Below are 21,857 nucleotides of genomic sequence, written 5' to 3'. Positions count from 1 at the left end.
GGGTGCCATCTTGGCCGCACGCTTGTCCATCCATGGAACTGCCTACTGACACTAGTATCGGGCTGTCAACATTTCACAGCTGCATTCTCCATTTCCGTGGATGATCGGTATTAGTATTGCGGAGTAACGATATGTTATGGCCACGCCCCGCACACGGGCGGACGACGAATCATCTGCCAATCCACACCGACACCCATATTTGCATACCCACGATCCCATGTCTGCAACCCTCGACAGTACCCCTTGCACACCCTTCATGTGTGCGGAAATGGGATGTGAACGACGTATGGACGCAGCAGCCTGGGGAGTCCTATTCATATGTCCTGCATTTCATGGACGGCTGTCATCACCCTTGAAGACGCTTTGTGGTGCATATATCTACCTGTGCCGTAGTCACGGCTGTCACCTCTTCCGTTCACACTATGTTGCCTACACTTACTTAAGGAGTAATTTTTGGGTCCTGCAATGGACACCGATGTGCATATGTAAAGTTTAGAACATGTTGGACTGTGTCCATTCGCCAGTGGGTTTGACTGCCGCCGATGTTCCCCATTCCCGGATGTCTGTCCGCCTACCCATATTATGTAGTGCTACGTAACCCGTGTCCTTCCACAATTTACCCATAGGGTGTTACTGTAGTCCTGCAGGTTGGCAACTGCTTTAGATAATCCTCACAGGTACCATTGTGAACTATCCGCCACTGTATTGTCAGTATAACACAGCCGGTACATGTAGAACCTATTTATTCATGACAGTATGTCGTTTATGTGTGTGAACGCCATATTTTAGCGATAGTATGACCTTCCTAGTTGACGTTGTTGGTGTGCCATTAATATGTGTTCCACAGGTCGCAGGTATGTTCCGCAGAGTGGAAGCGGTGATCCCCACATACTTGATAGCACCTTCGCTGCTGTGTACGCTGGGATTCGCACGGCAGGATGGATGTCTACGGGTGTATCTACTGTTGTTTCCATCTTTATGTCCTGTGTCATGCCCTACTACGGCTGTGTGATTCCACCAGGTTTGCTATTATGGGTGCCATCTTGTCCGTGACGCTTGTCCATCCTTGGGAAATGCCTACTGACACTGATGTAGGGCTGAGCACATTTCACACATGCCTTTAGCATTACCCTATGGATGCTTTGCATCCTTACTGGGGACTAAGGCACGCCCTGTACCCGCAGCCCTCCCACGGGCGGACAACGGATTATCTGCCAAACAACACCGAGCCCCATTTTGCATACCCAGGATACCATGGCTGCAACCCCCACGGCACGCATGACACATGCTTCATGTGTGCGGAACTGGGATATGGACGACATGTATGGACACGGCAGTCTGGGGACCTCTGTTCATATGTCCTGCATGTCATGGGCAGGTATCATCAACCTTAAACACGCTGGTGGTGCATATGTTCAGCTGTGCCGTAGTCACGGTTAGTATTCTGATTGGCCGATCTCGTGTATAAAGGAGCAGACGCTTAATTTTTGGAGTCCTACAATGGACACCGGCGTGCATTTGTAAAGTGTAGAACGTGTTTGACTGTCCCCATCTGGCCAGTGGTATTGACTGCCGCTGTATGTTCCCAGTCGTGGATGTCTGCTTGACTACCCATCGCTTGTATGACATGGCCTATCTATATCCACGCGCCAGTATGCGGAAATACAGCAAACCTTAAGGCCCTGCCCATCTTCATAAACGACATTATGGAACATATATCGGCAAAACCAGACACTGTCAAATACGATAGACTCCACAGTGAAGGCATACTGAGCGCTCTCACCTACTTACATGGGTGATCGCCGGAGTACGGAATGCATGACATAGCCGCCCTTATACACTTCCTTCAGAGTCGGTTTAAAGCGAAATAATCAATAAACCTGCTCATAGTTAGGTGGACAGTGCTCCAAGTCTTGATTATAACGTGACATATACATATCAGTGTTGCATGCCTTACTTCATGGAAACAATAATACGGCAACAATGTGTTAATATATATACAATATTGGTAAATACAATCAGTATCCGGACACATAGTTGATAATTGTTGTGAGTGCACCTTAGAATGTAGTGTGTTGATCAGGTTATTGTATATCAATGTGTATAATAGTAGCATTACGATAACAAAGCATGGAATCAATAAGTACTATTTAAGCATATATTTGACAATTATGAATGTAAACGCGTGGAGGAGACATCCGTAACCTTCCCTGGTTCCACTGGATCACACACGCACGCACACCGCATGTCCGGATTGTGGGTTACGCGCACGCCGCATTACGCATATCCGTAGTCCGCTTATATATGTTTACAGTGTCTGTGTGGTTACGTTTTTGCTACTTGTGACTATTCCGCAACATATGTCTGATCCGTTGACGGACGGTGCAGAAAGCACTTACAGCTTTATATATGTAACAGTCTTTGCAGCATGGACGCTTTACGCATTACGCACATCTATATGTTCTATAGTCTTCCTCTTTTCCTCTCTCTTTCCTAACCCCTGCCTCTTCCTTTATTCATCTTACATTCCCTTCTACTACTGTATCCTTCTGAGCTTCAACTGTTATCCATATGGCAAATGCCTTATTGCATAACCTTTATGTACTAGATAAAATGCTTTGAAATTGACCAAACATTATGTATGATATTAAACTGTTTGAGTTCCTTAATGTATGTTGATTTTATTAACAAAATTGATTTATATTTCTATTTTTATTGTATGTCTTTATTAACAATATGTCTGTCTGTCATTATTATGTTATGTGTGGAGGTTTTCCGGGCCTCTACTGAAAATGGACATATATCCAGCTAGACTAGCCCGGTCAACAAATGTAAAATAAAATAAAATAAAATAAAAATAGTCGTAATTCAAACGTGACTGCATTCACGTTTTACGGTTACTGTGGCCTGTGCACGTTAGCTGTTCGTTGTCATTAATATGCATACCCATGGTACCTATGTACATTTACATATCCCCCCCCCCGCACACCCCCACGCCACAGGCATCCATTCTCCTGCTGGGAAAGGTGCGGTACTGCATGTTGAACATTCCTAATTCCTCGCCATGGCCCAGGATGCATATGTCGTCACCGCAGGGCTGTTCAGATGACAGCTGCTTATATCCCATACGCATACAGGCCTTCGATTGTCAGGGTGTTGCTGTGGTGCTTTGGGTTTGGTCTTGGCCGCCCACTGTACGGGACTGCCCTGACCCTGTACGAATGTTAGATGAGTCACATGGGCACGTTTTGTCCGTGTCCATGGTACCATGTCACGGCCCCCCCCCAATTATTCGTGAACGTGTGCGCCGATTGGCCGGTGTACCCGTTGTAGATGTCGTTATAGTAATTGCACACGGTCTGCTCGAACTAACCAATTTCCATTACTAACCCTCCGTATGTATGGCCTGTGTCGCAATATTACAAGGGTTTAACATTGCGTGACGACTTTCACTGAGCCACAGACATGTCCGCTGTTTTGTTTGGCCCGTTCCGCTGTGCTACACACATTTAACATGGCGTAACAGGTTGAACAGCTCAGACACGAGGACATCGGGTTGTCCGTCGCTGTCTATTATTGAATGTCTCTGTGGAGTTTGTTTCACAAAGCGAGACAATGTCGGCATTGTTAACGGACATCACGCGCAGTACGTCCGCACCGCCGCGGGTGACGTATGTCTGCCTTTGGCCGGCGAACAGGCATTATGCTGTGCCATTATGTCTGGGGATATATGGTTTCCTTACATAGATGATGTGCCATACTAGCAATGACCCTAGCAATGACCCGTCTGGGTGTGGGTACTGCTGTATTACCCACGGGAAGAGTGGCCTTAGGGTGAGTGGTGACCTAGGCAGAAGTTGCCACCGATACATCACCCGCTACCCCCCTCCTGGTCTACCTACACCAAATAGAGTCTGGAAAGGTGCCCCGAGTAGAGCAACACCCTAGACGGCTACCTACTTGGCCTATGCCTAAGGCCGGCTATGTGTGTGGTCCCTTGGGCATCGGACTCGTCAACGTGCCACGTCTGCCGTGGGTATGTCCAGCATTACCCACATCCAGCCCCAAGGCAGTCAACACAGCATCCATGGCTCCACATGGTGTCCCAGCTGTGTACTCCAGGAACTCTATGGGGAATTTAACCCACACTTAGGACAGCTGTTTAATCTTAGCCTCACCTCAGGATACGCACCTGAGTAGTAGCACAGGGCGACTGTAGTCACACTCCACATAGATGGTGCCTCCACTGACCCTGGTTATTACCATACCATTAGTTTGACAAGCCTTATCTGCAAAGCCATGGAGATGGATCATAATGGGACACATAGATAAAGACATAGGGGACCCGCATACTTTGGATACAACCCAGTTTAGCTTGGTCAGAGTCAGATCATGCCCTTTACACGTGTTTCACTTTGTAGAATCAGTCACCAAGGCCATTGCTGAGGGTAAAGCAGTCCATACAGCCTACCTCAACCCGCAGAGGCCTTCGACACAATACCCCTCGGGTATAATTGATAAACCCGCCATCTTGAATGTAAATCCATACATCGCCATATGGGTTGCAAACGGGCTAAGTCACAGAACACACATGGCCATAGTTGCTGGTGCCATGTCATACTCACAGCCAGTCACAGGTGGTGTCCCATGGGCTCAGTCCTGGGTCCACTATTTCCAGCATCTACGCTTCCAATGTACACGCATACACAGGGGGTTATGGTGACAATGTTTGCAGATGACTGCAAACCGGGTGCCAAAGTCAGACACACATCTGACACAGATATCCTTCAGGAGTGCCTCACAGATGTGGATAAGTGGTACCAGAGACATGTCCTACAGCTAAATGCCAGGAAATGCATAGGCATACCCTTCGGGAAGAACAAGGTTACCCCGAGCTACCATATAGGTGGCAATCCACTGAGCACAGAGGGGGTTACCAGTGATTTGGGGACATGTGTTGTTGTTAACCGTTCGTTAGACACACATGTTGCTAACATAGTTAGGTAGACCTTCCACATTACCCACATCATCATGAAGGGATTCACATCTAGATCAGGGGAGGTCATTGTCCCCTTGTACTCATCGCTCAATAGACCTATGATTGGGTACAATGCCCCGTTCAGAATGTATCTGACCCAACACCTGCAGCAGCTGGAAAGGCACCAACAGTTCTTCGACAAACAGATGCAGGGTCTCAGGTATATGTGTTATACTGACCGACTGAGAGAATTCCAGCTGTATACAGTTGCATACCACTTGCCCAGAGGTGACCCGTGCCTGGCATACACGGCTAAGTCGAACCCAGATCTGATGACTATGCTTCACGAAATAAGTTAGATCCTCAGAACCACAAGGGCAGCTGACGACACCTTGACACTGTCATTAATCGAACGTGTTGTTGGGACGGATTCATCACCCAGACACTCACTATGCTGTGGAACAACATCCCAGTACATGTGAGGGCAAGCACCTCGCTGGCCTTGTGTTAGTATTTACACATGGATGACTGAATTGATTTATTTAAGTAACCTTCTAAATGAATATTTACATTAGCACATTGTGAATGTTTACATTTCGCTGGTCTATTTTACAGTAGTCATGATCATACGGTTTATGTGTATATATTATGGTTCATTTATATTACTAGGTGTCTGCAGTTCTGTTAATATATTGGCACAATCCGTAGGACATATATATGTATCTTACACAGTCAGACATTTGGAAAACATTTTATGTTGGTTCATGTTTCATATATGTACATATATTTATATTTTCCGATGAAGACTGTACCTTCAAGCAATGTCTGATGTCCTCACTGTGTGGGATCTGTAACCCAAGTAAGGTTTGTTCGCTTGTCTGCCTTTAAGGCATGTAATTAGTACCTAGCACATCTAATGTACTGACCAATTAATGCTTGTAAATGTAGTAGGTTGGACTGCATTGTATGTAGTCTGAATAAGTCTGCTTATGAAGCAGACGGTGGGCTCCAATAGACTATGGTGACTGCCTTTAATTCTTGGTGTGCTCTGTTGGTCACTGACGGTCCCTACAGTACCTCGCCTTTGCTTTAGACTTCATCGGCCGTTGTCTGTGTTTGTTGTATGGGGAATGTCAACTGTAGTCCCTATGTGTATGACTTGTGTAATGCCTTACTACGGCAGTGTAATTCCACCGGTTTGCAGTTATGGGTGCCATCTTAGTCATACGCTTGTCCATCCATGTGAATTGCCTACTATACACTGGTATAGGGCTGTACACATTTCACACCTGCATTTTGCATTCCCGGAGTATGGTGTGCATTAATAGCGAGAGGACGATGTGTTACGCACACGCCCTCCCACGGGCGGACAAAGGATTGCCTGCAAACAACACCGAGGCCAGATTCTACATACCCAGACTCCCTTGACTGCAACAGTGGACAGTACCCATTACACATCCTTCATGTGCTGGACTGTGATGTGGACGCAGCTGAATGGACCCGATACCCTGGGTATTTCTATGCATGTGTGCTGCAGTTCATGGACAGCTATCATCAACATTGAACACGCCATGCATATTAAGGTGTACCCGTGACGGGTGACGATATATCAATGTGTATAATAGTAGCATTACGATAACAAAGCATGGAATTAATAAGTACTATTTAAGCATATATTTGACAATTATGAATGTAAACGTGGAGGAGACATCCGTAACCTTCCCTGGTTCCACTGGATCACACACGCACACGCACACCGCATGTCCGGATTAGGTTACGCGCACGCCACATGCATATCCGTAGTCCGCTTATATATGTTTACAGTGTCTGTGTGGTTACGTGTTTTATGCTACTTGTGACTATTCCGCAACATATGTCTGATCCGTTGACGGACGTGTGCAGAAAGCACTTACAGCTTTATATATGTAACAGTCTTTGCAGCATGGACGCTTTACGCATATCGCACATCTATATGTTCTATAGTCTTCCTCTTTTCCTCTCTTTTCCTAACCCCTGCCTCTTCCCTTTTATTCATCTTACATTCCCTTTACTACTGTATCCTTCTGAGCTTCAACTGTTATCCATATGGCAAATGCCTTATTGCATAACCTTTATGTACTAGATAAAATGCTTTGAAATTGACCAAACATTATGTATGATATTAAACTGTTTGAGTTCCTTAATGTATGTTGATTTTATTAACAAAATTGATTTATATTTCTATTTTTATTGTATGTCTTTATTAATAATATGTCTGTCTGTCATTATCATGTTATGTGTGGAGCTTTTCTCCCCGGGCCTCTACTGAAAATGGACATATATCCAGCTAGACTAGCCCGGTCAACAAATGTAAAATAAAATAAAATAAAAATAAAATAAATAAAAATAGTCGTAATTCAAACGTGACTGCATTCACGTTTGACGGTTACTGTGACCAGTGCACGTTAGCTGTTCGTTGTCATTAATATGCATACCCATGGTACCTATGTACATTTACATATCCCCCCCCCCGCACACACGCACGCCACAGGCATCCATTCTCCTGCTGGGAAAGGTGCGGTACTGCATGTTGAACATTCCTAATTCCCCCTCGCCCATGGCCCAGGATGCATATGTCGCCACCGCAGGGCTGTTCAGATGACAGCTGCTTATATCCCATACGCATACAGGCCTTCGATTGTCAGGGTGTTGCTGTGGTGCTTTGGGTTTGGTCTTGGCCGCCCACTGTACGGGACTGCCCTGACCCTGTACGAATGTTAGATGAGTCACATGGGCACGTTTTGTCCGTGTCCATGGTACCATGTCACGCCCCCCCCCAATTATTCGTAACCGTGTGCGCCGATTGGCCGGTGTACCCGTTGTAGATGTCGTTATACTAATTGCACACGGTCTGCTCGAAATAACCAATTGCCATTACTAACCCTCCGTATGTATGGCCTGTGTCGCAATATTACAAGGGTTTAACATTGCGTGACGACTTTCACTGAGCCACAGACATGTCCGTTGCTTTGTTTGGCCCGGTTCCGCTGTGCTACACACATTTAACATGGCGTAACAGGTTGAACAGCTCAGACACGAGGACATCGGGTTGTCCGTCGCTGTCTATTATTGAATGTCTCTGTGGAGTTTGTTTCACAAAGCGAGACAATGTCGGCATTGTTAACGGACATCACGCGCAGTACGTCCGCACCGCGGGTGACGTATGTCTGCCTTTGGCCGGCGAACAGGCATTATGCTGTGCCATTATGTCTGGGGATATATGGTTTCCTTACATAGATGATGTGCCATACTAGCAATGACCCTAGCAATGACCCCCGTCTGGGTGTGGGTACTGCTGTATTACCCACGGGAAGAGTGGCCTTAGGGTAAGTGGTGACCTAGGCAGAAGTTGCCACCGATACATCACCCTCCTGGTCTACCTACACCAAATAGAGTCTGGAAAGGTGCCCCGAGTAGAGCAACACCCTAGACGGCTACCTACTTGGCCTATGCCTAAGGCCGGCTATGTGTGTGGTCCCTTGGGCATCGGACTCGTCAACGTGCCACGTCTGCCGTGGGTATGTCCAGCATTACCCACATCCAGCCCCAAGGCAGTCAACACAGCATCCATGGCTCCACATGGTGTCCCAGCTGTGTACCCCAGGAACTCTAACTCACACTTAGGACAGCTGTTTAATCTTAGCCTCACCTCAGGATACGCATCTGAGTAGTAGCACAGGGCGACTGTAGTCACACTCCACATAGATGGTGCCTCCACTGACCCTGGTTATTACCATACCATTAGTTTGACAAGCCTTATCTGCAAAGCCATGGAGATGGATCATAATGGGACACATAGATGAAGACATAGGGGACCCGCATACTTTGGATACAACCCAGTTTAGCTTGGTCAGAGTCAGATCATGCCCTTTACACGTGTTTCACTTTGTAGAATCAGTCACCAAGGCCATTGCTGAGGGTAAAGCAGTCCATACAGCCTACCTCAACCCGCAGAGGCCTTCGACACAATACCCCCTCGGTATAATTGATAAACCCGCCATCTTGAATGTAAATCCATACATCGCCATATGGGTTGCAAACGGGCTAAGTCACAGAACACACATGGCCATAGTTGCTGGTGCCATGTCATACTCACAGCCAGTCACAGGTGGTGTCCCATGGGGCTCAGTCCTGGGTCCACTATTTCCAGCATCTACGCTTCCAATGTACACGCATACACAGGGGGTTATGGTGACAATGTTTGCAGATGACTGCAAACCGGGTGCCAAAGTCAGACACACATCTGACACAGATATCCTTCAGGAGGGCCCCACAGATGTGGATAAGTGGTACCAGAGACATGTCCTACAGCTAAATGCCAGGAAATGCATAGGCATACCCTTCCCGAAGAACAAGGTTACCCCGAGCTACCATATAGGTGGCAATCCACTGAGCACAGAGGGGGTTACCAGTGATTTGGGGACATGTGTTGTTGTTAACCGCTCGTAGACACACATGTTGCTAACATAGTTAGGTAGACCTTCCACATTGCCCACATCATCATGAAGGGATTCACAGCTAGATCAGGGAGGTCATTGTCCCCTTGTACTCATCGCTCAATAGACCTATGATTGGGTACAATGCCCCGTTCAGAATGTATCTGACCCAACACCTGCAGCAGCTGGAAAGGCACCAACAGTTCTTCGACAAACAGATGCAGGGTCTCAGGTATATGTGTTATACTGACCGACTGAAAGAATTCCAGCTGTATACAGTTGCATACCACTTGCCCAGAGGTGACCCGTGCCTGGCATACACGGCTAAGTCGAACCCAGATCTGATGACTATGCTTCACGAATAAGTTAGATCCTCAGAACCACAAGGGCAGCTGACGTACACCTTGACACTGTCATTAATCGAACGTGTTGTTGGGACGGATTCATCACCCAGACACTCACTATGCTGTGGAACAACATCACAGTACATGTGAGGGCAAGCACCTCGCTGGCCTTGTGTTAGTATTTACACATGGATGACTGAGTTGATTTATTTAAGTAACCTTCTAACTGAATATTTACATTAGCACATTGTGAATGTTTACATTTCGCTGGTCTATTTTACAGTAGTCATGATCATACGGTTTATGTGTATATATTATGGTTCATTTATATTACTAGGTGTCTGCAGTTCTGTTAATATATTGGCACAATCCGTAGGACATATATATGTATCTTACACAGTCAGACATTTGGAAAACATTTTATGTTGGTTCATGTTTCATATATGTACATATATTTATATTTTCCGATGAAGACTGTACCTTTCGAAGCAATGTCTGAGGTCCTCACTGTGTGGGATCTGTAACCCAAGTAAGGTTTGTTCGCTTGTCCGCCTTTAAGGCATGTAATTAGTACCTAGCACATCTAATGTACTGACCAATTAATGCTTGTAAATGTAGTAGGTTGGACTGCATTGTATGTAGTCTGAATAAGTCTGCTTATGAAGCAGACGGCGGGCTCCAATAGTCTATGGTGACTGCCTTTAATTCTTGGTGTGCTCTGGTTGGTCACTGACGGTCCCTACAGTACCTCGCCTTTGCTTTAGACTTCATCAGCCGGTTGTCTGTGTTTGTTGTATGGGGAATGTCAACTGTAGTCCCTATGTGTATGACTTGTGTAATGCCTTACTACGGCAGTGTAATTCCACCGGTTGGCAGTTATGGGTGCCATCTTAGTCATACGCTTGTCCATCCATGTGAATTGCCTACTATACACTGGTATAGGGCTGTACACATTTCACACCTGCATTTTGCATTCCCCGGAGTATGGTGTGCATTAATAGCGGAGAGTGACGCATGTGCTACGCACACATCCCTCCCACGGGCGGGACAAAGGATTGCCTGCGAAACAACACCGAGGCCAGATTCTACATACCCAGACTCCCTTGACTGCAACAGTGCACAGTACCCATTACACATCCTTCATGTGTGCTGGACTGTGATGTGGACGCAGCTGAATGGACCCGATACCCTGGGTATTTCTATGCATGTGTGCTGCAGTTCATGGACAGCTATCATCAACATTGAACACGCTTGCATGCATATGTGTACGTGTGACGTGGTGACGACAATTAGATCACATGAGTAATGCAGGAAGCTAGCAGGCATTCTCTGAACAGAATTTTTGGGTCCTACAATGGACACCGATGTGCATATGTCAAGTTAGATGTTGCTGGACTGTGTCCACCTGCCCAGTGCTTTTCACTGCTGGTGTATGTTCCCCAATCGCGGATGTCTGTTTGACTACCCATTCCACATGGTGCTACATAACCAGCTGATTTAGTACTGTGAACAAATTACATACATCCAAAGATGCTGGTTAGCAACTGCTTCATATAAACCTCAGACATCCCAATGGGACATATCCGTCACTATATTTCCAATATAACACCACCGAACATGTTGCTTACCTATGCAATCATTTAACCATGTTGGCTTCATAGGTGGGAAAGCCATAGTTTACATATCCTACTTGACGTTGTGTGTGTGCCATTAGTATGTGTTCCACAGGTCGCACATCTGTTACGCTGTACGGTAGCGGTGCTCCTCAGTCTGTTGCTGGCAGATTGAGTGCTGTGTACGCCGGTGTTGGCACGACGGTCCTGCTTTGTATGTGGAATGTCAACTGTAGTCCCTATGTGTATTTCCTGTGTTATGCCTTCCGCTGCTATGTCATTTACCCGGTTTGCAGTTGTGGGTGCCATCCTGGCCATACGGGTGTCCATCCATGACAATTGCCTACTGGACACTAGTATAGGGCTGTACACATTCCACACCTACATTTAGCATTCTCCGGAGTATGGTTTGCATTATTAGCGGAGAGTAAGGCAGGTGATACGACACATCCCTCCCACGGGCGGAGAAAGGATTGCCTGAAACAACACCGAGCACAGAGTCTACATACCCAGAATCCCTTGACTGCAACAATTGACAGTACCCATTACACATCCGTCATGTGTGCGAGACTGTGATGTGGACGCAGTTCTATGGACCCGGTACCCTGGGTATTCCTGTGCATCTGTGCTGCATGACATGGACAGCTATCAGCAACATTAAACACGCTATGCGTGCATATGTGTACCTGTGACTACAATGAGTTCCGTTAGTTGATTAAATAAGGCGGAAGAGCTGTCTTTAGACAAATTTTTGGGTCCTACAATGGACACCACTGTGCATATGTAAAGTGTAGAGCTTGTCGGACTGTGTCCTTGTGAGCACTGGGTTTCACTGATACTGTGTGTTCAGGAATCGCGGATGTCTGTTTGACCACCCATTCCACATGGTGCTACATAACCAGGTGATTTAGTACTGTGGACAAATGACATACATCCAATGATGCTGGTTAGCAAATGCTCCATATAAACCGCAGACGGCCCAATGGGACATATCCGCCACTGTATTTCCAATATAACACCACCGGAACATGTTGATTACCTATGTATTCATTTAACCATGTTGTCTTCATAGGTGGGAATGCCATAGTTTACATATCCTACTTGACGTTGTGTGTGTGCCATTAGTATGTGTTCCACAGGTCGCACATCTGTTCCGCTGTATGGTAGCGGGTGCTCCTCAGTCTGTTGCTGGCAGATTGAGTGCTGTGTACGCCGGTGTTGGCACTACGGTCCTGCTTTGTATGTGGAATGTCAACTGTAGTCCCTATGTGTATTTCCTGTGTTATGCCTTACCGCGGCTATGTCATGTACCCGGGTTTGCAGTTGTAGGTGCCATCCTGGCCATACGGGTGTCCATCCATGACAATTGCCTACTGGACACTAGTATAGGGCTGTACACATTCCACACCTACATTTAGCATTCTCCGGAGTATGGTTTGCATTATTAGCGGAGAGTAAGGCAGGTGCTACGACACATCCTCCCACGGGCGGAGAAAGGATTGCCTGCGAAACAACACCGAGCACAGCGTCTACATACCCAGAATCCCTTGACTGCAACAATTGACAGTACCCATTACACATCCGTCATGTGTGCGGAACTGTGATGTGGACGCAGTTCTATGGACCCGTACCCTGGGTATTTCTGTGCATCTGTGCTGCATTACATGGACAGCTATCAGCAACATTAAACACGCTATGTGCATATGTGTACCTGTGACGACAATGATTTCAGGTACGCATTGAAATAAGAAATTATTCGATTCTTTCCACAATTTTTGGGTCCTACGATGGACACCACTGTGCATATGTAAAGTGTAGAGCTTGTCGGACTGTGTCCTTGTGAGCAGTGGGTTTCACTGATGCTGTGTGTTCAGCAATCGTATGTGTGCTTGACTACCCATACTGTGTTGTGCTACAGGAACCATGTCTTCCGACACCAGAAACCAATGCTATACATCCAATGTTGCAGGTTAACAACCACTTTCATACCATACCCAGAGGTCACGATTGGGAGGTATTGCCACTTTATTATCGGAACAACACCCCCAGACTGTGTACATCATGGGAACTTTAGGCCAGTCTTACCGGCCATTTGCAATTGTAATTGGCAGACACATGTCAATACATGTATGATAACACATATTGTCATGCAGAAGTTGATCTATGTTATTTGGACATTGGCTTCTGCTTTTGGCATCCGTTGCTGTGAGTGTTGCCAGTTACCATACACATTGCTTGCTCACAGGCAGACTACACAATACTGCGCAGTACTGTGGTCTCCTTTAAGGACCCTGAGCCAGTGGTCGATGGTACGGCAGCCACTGCATCAATCACATTTGCCATCTACCAGTACCTACAGGACTGCATGAGCCAGTCATTCACTTACCCAACTGTGGTTCACTGTACCAATGCCAAGCATCCAGTGTGGTGTACCCCAGCCATACACAAAATGTACAACACGAGGAGGTGGCTACTACAAGGTGGAGCAGACACCTTGTGAGGTGTGACACCCTTGGTCATCATATGTGTAGACTTACACACTGTCATGAAATAGTCCAGGGCACATTCCACAGATATACCTACATGGACCTGGCTAACAATCATACCACCTTCAGTTGCTATGCTGGACACCTGGGAGCTCAGTCCCACATATGCTCTGACTGGGTTCACATAGAGGTGGGGTTTACTCAACATACACACATTGCCAACATACAGGCTGACAAGTCCAGTGAGGACATCTCCACACCCTCCCCCACACATGAGGTGATGTGTGTACCACAGGTTTGTGGTCACCAAATGTTCTGTGACACACAGGTGGGACATGCTCTCTCCAGGGTAGTGGACATAGCATCGATGAGACCAGCTGGTGACCCCGCTGTGTACTCCACTATCTCGGTTATGAATTGGACCCACAGTTAGGACAGCTATTTCTTTGTAGCCTCACCTCAGGTAGGGTACCCAGGTTGTGTCACATGGCAACTGTAGTCCCACGCCAGAAGGCCAATACCTCCACTGAGGCTGGTTATTACTGTCCCATTACCCTGAGGAGACCTATCTGCAAAGACATGGGGAGGGATCATACTGTGGCTCGTACATGACTGCATAGGGGACATACTTACTTTGCCTCACACACGGTTTGTCTTGTTCAGGGGCGGTTCATGCCTTTAAAGCATGGTTGACATTTTCAGGACAGTCGCCGAGGCCACTGATGGGGGTGTTGCAGTCCATACAGCCTACCTCGACCTGGCAAAGCCCTTCATCACATTACCCCCCTCAGGTATCGCTGATAAACCCATTGGCTGGGATGTGAACACGCACATCACAGAATGTGTTGTAAACTGTCTATGTGACACAACCCACACGGTCATAGTTGCTGGCAGCATATCAGACCTACTGCCTGTCAGAAGTGGTGTCCCATGGGGCCCTTCCATGTGTGCACTCCTGTCATACACCTACATCTTCACGGTACAGGCACACACAGGGGTGCTATGGGCAACAGTGTTTGTAGATGACTGCAAAACAGGTGCCATAGTGGGACAGACATCTGACACAGATATCCTTCGAAGGCGCCTCCCAGGTATGCATATCTGCTGTCAGGGACATGTCCCACAGCTAAATGCAACGCCATGCAACATCATACCTGTGGAGAAGTACTAGGTCACCCCTGTCCAGCATATAGGTGGCTGTCCACTCAGCACAGGGGTGATTACCAGGAATCGGGACAGTGTTGGATGGTCACCATTCATTCCACACACACGTTGCTATCGTGGTTGTGTGGGTCTTCTACATTGCCCACCTGTTGGTGCAGGGATTCACATCTACATCAGGCTAGGTCATTGTTCCCTTGTACCCATTACGTGTTACACCTATGATCTACTACATTGCCCCATTCAGACTGTATCTGACCATACACCTACAGCAGCTGGGAAGCCCACATAGGTTGATCGTTGTACAGATGCAGGATGGCACCATTTTGTGTAATGCTGCCCCACATGTAGGACCCCTGCCACATCACGACACATACCTGCTGTTTGTTGTTGACCTGTGCCTGACATACAAGGCCATGTCAACCCATATGTCATGTGTATGCTTCACCTACTGTATCCGCATCCCTCAGAATCACTAGGGCAGGTGACATTTACCTTGTCACGGTCATTCATGGGATGTGTTTGGGTGACACATATATCACCCAGACAATCATTATGCTGTGGATCTACATCACAGTACATGTGAGACAGACATCCTTCCTAGCCTTGTTCGCAGCTATGTTGTCCATTGGATGGAGGATTGCAGGTATAGGCCAGGGATTACATCATTATCACTGCTTGACGGAGATACAGCAATATCATGGGTATTTCATCTGAAGCACAGAAGGTTGGCAAAGTCATCCTAACTATGGTGTAGTATTATGGCTGGGCCTGGGACGATGGCCTACCCTGTACCTATGGACGGTGAACCTATATTCATAGTTTGTCACATGTACAATTGTCTATCCACTATAGTCTTTCGCCACTGTATATTTCTGTGGCACATGATTGTCCTCTGTATTACATGCAGGTATGCTGTGTACATTGCACATACGTCACAGTTGATGACAGTGTATCTGTGTCCCTAACACTGTGATACTGAGGACTACCACACATCCTTCACAGCATTCCATGCATATGTCCATTCTATTCTTCTTTGGCCTATGGGGTGTTAAGGCAAAGATTGCTCAAGTGGGTGTTTGTGGATGCTTCAGGTTGGTGTTTGACCAGGCTGCGCTGCAGTCGTGTCTTGGTCAGTAGTGGGTCTGTGTGTTTGCCATGTGTTTTATTGCCAGTACATCTGTGGGAGGTGTAGTTGGCACATGTTCCTCTTTGCAGGGACACCCATCCTGGTGTTTGTGTCATGCATCTGCACTTGGCACGTGCCATATGTCCTGTACTATTCCCACAGTCGTATGCCTTCATGCACTACTACTGCATGTTACTGGCTGTGTGTATGTGGTACACATGGACATTGTGATGTTTGTCTTGACCTATTCCAATGCTAGAACGTAAACATCTGTCAATTAAGTCTTTTAAATCAAACTGTAACACTCATTCGTATTTTCAACATGACACTCATTAACACAGGAAGCTGGGATTAATAACATTTTATTACTGTGCAGCAGGAGGCAAAGGAGTATGCAGTCAAAGTTTAGACATTTGTTCAACTCTATACATGTTACATCTGTATGAGCATTCTGTATACTATCATCTTTGCACACATTAATGATGTTGTCAGTCACAAGGCATTTACATTGCTAGAGTACAGAACATTGTATTCCTACAACAGTGCTCAGGTAATGCTTATTACATGTTTTCCCATGAGGATAGCCCAACCTTGCGAGACACATATTCAGTTAGACTGTACTTTGGTAAGTTCTGCTCTGACACGGTTCCAACACTGTTCATATTCAGTCCTCACCCGTGTCCTACTAGGTTCCTGTGTCTCTCTGCTGAGCAGCTGTACTCTGTGTTACAGCTCACAAGCCTATCCTCCTCAGTAGAAGGATGACAGATATACCTGTACATACATGTATTATTCTGTAACCGAGCAGATGACTAATGCTGACTGACATACACCTGCTGCACTGGTTACTGCTAGGGTTAGGGTTCAATCACACTGCAGCTACACTACAAGCAATTACATGCATGAGAAGCTGTACTGCTATATTGTCAGGTAGAATAATATGCATTATACACTATTAGCTTCTAAAGTTGCACGTCATATTATGTTTAAATATGTATTTTGCTAACATTCTCCCTCCTTTGATTGCTTCTACTCTATCCAGAGACATATACAACATTATTTCATTCCCTGGCCTTCCTCTGTGGAACGCTTAACTAGGCAGGTAATTTGATGTACATTGCAAGTAGGATTGCATCTTCTATTGACAAATACCACTACAGGTCTTGATCCATAGTCTCGGTACAGGTATGTTGCCAGAGTCCCTGACTAATACTTACATGCACAGTATCCCGTGACTAGCCACATGCTCCCAATATGAGCAGAACAACACAAATGGCATTCATGATATTCAGTATGACTGACCCCATCCACCCAATGGTTTGTGGAAATGGTTCGGCAGTGGGTTTGGGCCTGGTTCCGCCATGGATGACACCTGCTATATTACCTGTAGGTGGGCGTTGCTTTTGGTCTCTTCATGTGGTAGTTGGACACAGCGATCTTCTTCAGTAAGCGCCAAGACGCACCAATTCTCAGCGCCACGGTGCAGTCGCGGCACTATTACATTTTGTGACACAACAGTTCTCATTGCATCCAGTTCATCAGTCACATGTTCAGGAGCGGGAAGTCACATTCATCCTTCCTCCGACAGTTTTTGATAACTTCCTCTGTTCCCTGATTGCTTTCACTACTCCAGAAGCTGGGGGTGTTCCAGCCCAGGTTGTGACGCTGTCACTGAAGTCCATATGAATCGGTATTCCTTTATCTCTTGCAGAGGACTGACATGTCAGAACAGCTTCCATTTCACCCACTGGATTAGTAGGTTTCCCGACTGTGTTCCCAGTTCTTCGAGCTATATGTGTTATAGTTCGTTTCGCACCCACAGGCAATTGTACAGTATGTCATGTGACTGGAGCCAGATAACCCAAATAACAACTGCCGGACCAATTCCCAGGTAACCATTGCTATGCTTATTTCCCACAAACAACATAACTATATTCTACTTTATTACTGATGCGGGTTACCTCTGCATGTAACAAATTCCTGTCTCTAACAGAGTACTGTTTATACAATTCAGGATGTTTCTGCACATCCTTCAACATTGTTCTCATGATGTTTCAATACAAATTAGGAATGGTGCTACAAGTAGTACTGTGATCTTTGGCTGTTATATGACATTCGTAAGACACAGTGATGTTACAAATACTCCCACCAACTGCAACTGTACCATGTTTATGATAACATACAATTCCTTTTGTGTAACAGGTAAGTACATTGCCACGTTGTCCTGTGATCTCACAGAACCTGTATCAAAGTGTAGATATTCACAAGTCTCAATCTATCCCCAAGGGGACCACATGCATCGGAAGTCCTCCATATGATGTAGGTATGGCAGTACAAACACAGCAATTTAAAGTGTTCCTGGTCTCTATATGCACACGCATCATGCCTAGGTATCTGTTGAGGTGTGGAAGACACTCTGTGGCCAGTTCATCACGTATCAGTATTTGTATCCGTGTAGTTATATGCAGGTGAGGTCCCGGAAATTGTAACGTAAACACAAACATGGTTAATAGGTGTATAATCATTAGGACAGCAAACATAAATGTCTTTGGGGTTGCTTTGTATTGTTATACAGTCTTCGCCGGGTGATTCGGGCTCTTTGGTATATCAGCTACAAGATGTCAATCAGACTTGATATCCTTTACCAGTTTGGGAAATGTGAGGTGGACCCAGGACGACCTCTCTGCAAACTTTACTGCGGTAGGCGTTGCCAACAGTACCCGGTACAGACATTCGCACTGTCCACTTGGCAATAATGTTCTTTGGATAACAGTGACATACACACAGGATACTGGTGTCAGCTATGCTTCCGTCTTCGGTTGCTCTTATCTGTAACAGACTTTAACTGAGGAACAGTGTTACTAGTTAACAATCCTCTCATGTCACCTACTACTGAGTCATCGACCTCCGGCTCTGCAGGCATGACAGCTTTCCACTCTGGCACATGATATGCCATTCCACATACTACTTCAAGTGGGTGCAGCACTTTACATTTGGAACTGTTGTCATGCTCAGCAATGCTAGAGGTAGACAGCTCATGTAACTCGCCTGGATGTCACCCACCAAACTCCTGTACTTATGTCTCGATCCCATTCTGCGCGGCAGCAGTCGTGTTGAGTGTGGGTTGTACATGCAATTGACATTCATGGTAATAGGAAGTAATCCCCCAGGTAGCGTGATTGTCTGGTTAACTACATGTGTTCTATTGTCACTGTAGCTTCTTTACAGCATGCCAGATCTAGGGATACTTAATTTTACTGGCACCTTTGCCACCGCTGCTGCATCCGGATTACTGGTTGGGAATGCTTCTACCCATTTTGATTATCTATATGTGTAATCGCTAAACAGTCTTTTGTTCCCTTCACATTTATGCAGATGTATGAATTCCATACAAATAGCACGGAACGGTTACGGTGGTGTAGGTAAACTCACTCCCTTCGGTTTAAATACTCCCTGTGCATGATATCTACGGCAAACGTGACACGCTGCTCATGAGGTTTGTATGTGGTTCGTAATTCCGCATGTTAGGTATTCTGTTAACCAAATGTAACATGCCCCTGTTGAGACATGTCTGTACCCATGGCTCCACAAAGCCGCATATCTGAATATATTAGACGTTAATATTGGCTTTCTCACTGTGGATATGTGCAGTCCGTGTTCAAGGATTGCTCCTCGCCATAACCACGTCGGCTTTTCTGCTTTCGTAGTTGCTGTTTGCATTGTTTGTACAGTTTCTACATCTAAACAGTCTGAGGTTTGTCATTCCTCATTCACACAGACACTTTCCAACTGTGACGCTGCTTGTTTTGCAGGTGCATGAGCTCATGCCTCAACTTTCCTACTGTTATCCTGTTGCTTTCTATGCCCTGCACATTTACAATTACCTACTTCAGTGGGTAACTGCATGTAGTCTAATGCATTCAGGTTCGTATGCGCATGATTAATCGGTTTACCAGTGGATGTTATCATTCCCCTATTCTTCCACTGCTGCTCATAAACATGCACTGCACAGACAACAGAATGACTATCGACATATGTCCACACATCATTTTTCCGCTACAGTACAAGCACGTGTTAAAGCTATCTATTCTGCTGCTTGAGCAGACACGTTATGCTGCAGGGTTTGGCCGTCTACAATGTCATTATCAATAACTACTGCATAAACTACTTCATTCGCTCCTGTAGGACTCTGTCTACATGATCCGTACACATTAACTGTCACCTCTGCATCATCTAAGGGTATATCAGTGTTATCATGTCTGTGTGTAGTTATTTAATCCATTTCGTATAGGCTACTGTGTGATGTGCCATACACAGGTGTCAGACGTGACGCTGATAGGTTTCATGTTGTACAACGGTCAATCACCATGTGAGGTTGACTCAGTGGTATGGTCAGACATGACAAATGTGTAGCACGAGTCAGGAATTCTATCTTCTCTTGCAGCAGATTGATCGCAACTGCATGACACATTCTCACAGTGAGAGGGTGGTCTAGTAACATTACGGCCGGGCCTGTACTGCCATGGGTGCTACAACAACTGCTCTGTACACAATGTGGCACTGACCATGCCACAGTGTCCAACTGCAATGAGTAGTCATCTATTTAGCGTTGCTTACTTCCCTGTTGTTGCATCAAGACTGACGCCATATATCTCCGCTACAATCTACGGTCTGACAACATGTGTTATGATTATTCACGAGACCTACTACAGCTGTTAAGGCTATCAATCGCTCTAGTCTGCATAACGCTGTTTCTGCTACTGTAATCCGTGTACTATGTGTTGTGCTGCCATAGGTGTATTAAAGGTTAAGGCAAACAATACAGCGGATTCCACAGCATTGTTTGGTATCCAGATTTAACATGTGTTAGTCGCCCAGACACGACATCATTCCCTTCTTGTTAGTTGGCTTGGGTGCTTATTATATTGCTACCTTCCTATCGCCATGTGATGTTCTACCCTACTTGGATACCAGATATGCCAGGTAATTGACCTGTATTCTCTGTAGTTGCAATTTATGCTTGCTTACTTTATGTCCCTGTTCTGCTGATTATCTCAATAATGCTATTGTATCTTCCATACATTGCTGCTGGGTAGGGGCCGCAAGCAGAATATCATCCAATTAAAGTGGAGCTTGACTGGCCCCGGTGGAGTTGACACCGAATGTAGCTAGCCATCCCCTGTGAGAATATCGTTGTACTTTCACAGTAGCCCCGTGATAGCCGGGTATGGCTGTATCTGTCACCCTGACTGTACAAGCAAAGCAATACGAACTATGTGGATGTATAGGTATTGCAAAGTAAGCATAGCTTATATGTACCACGGTAAGATACTTCTGTGGCATGTTCATAGCATTGAATATAGTGTGTGGGTCTGGCACCAACGCTACCCTAAGTATTCTTACATTATTTACAGCTTATACATACTGTACCATCCGCCATTCCCCTTTTGGTTTCCGATCAGGAGATACAGGGGTATTGCATGGTGAATAGCGGTTACTTTGTGGATGGGGAATTTCTCTGACTTTGCAGATATCTTCTGGTGTCCACGGTCTATACGCCACGGGGTTGGGTCCTGGCCTTCCTGTCCTGCATCATGGTTCGGTACTTCACTTAATTGACAGATATCCTCACTCTGTTTTAGTACTGTGTTCTTTCTGGTGTCCCTAGGTA

This window comes from Protopterus annectens, chromosome 10.part0 (assembly GCF_019279795.1).
Source record: "Protopterus annectens isolate FY-2018-M chromosome 10.part0, PAN1.0, whole genome shotgun sequence".
NCBI lineage: Eukaryota > Metazoa > Chordata > Ceratodontiformes > Protopteridae > Protopterus > Protopterus annectens.
Note: the sequence above shows the minus strand (reverse complement) of the source record.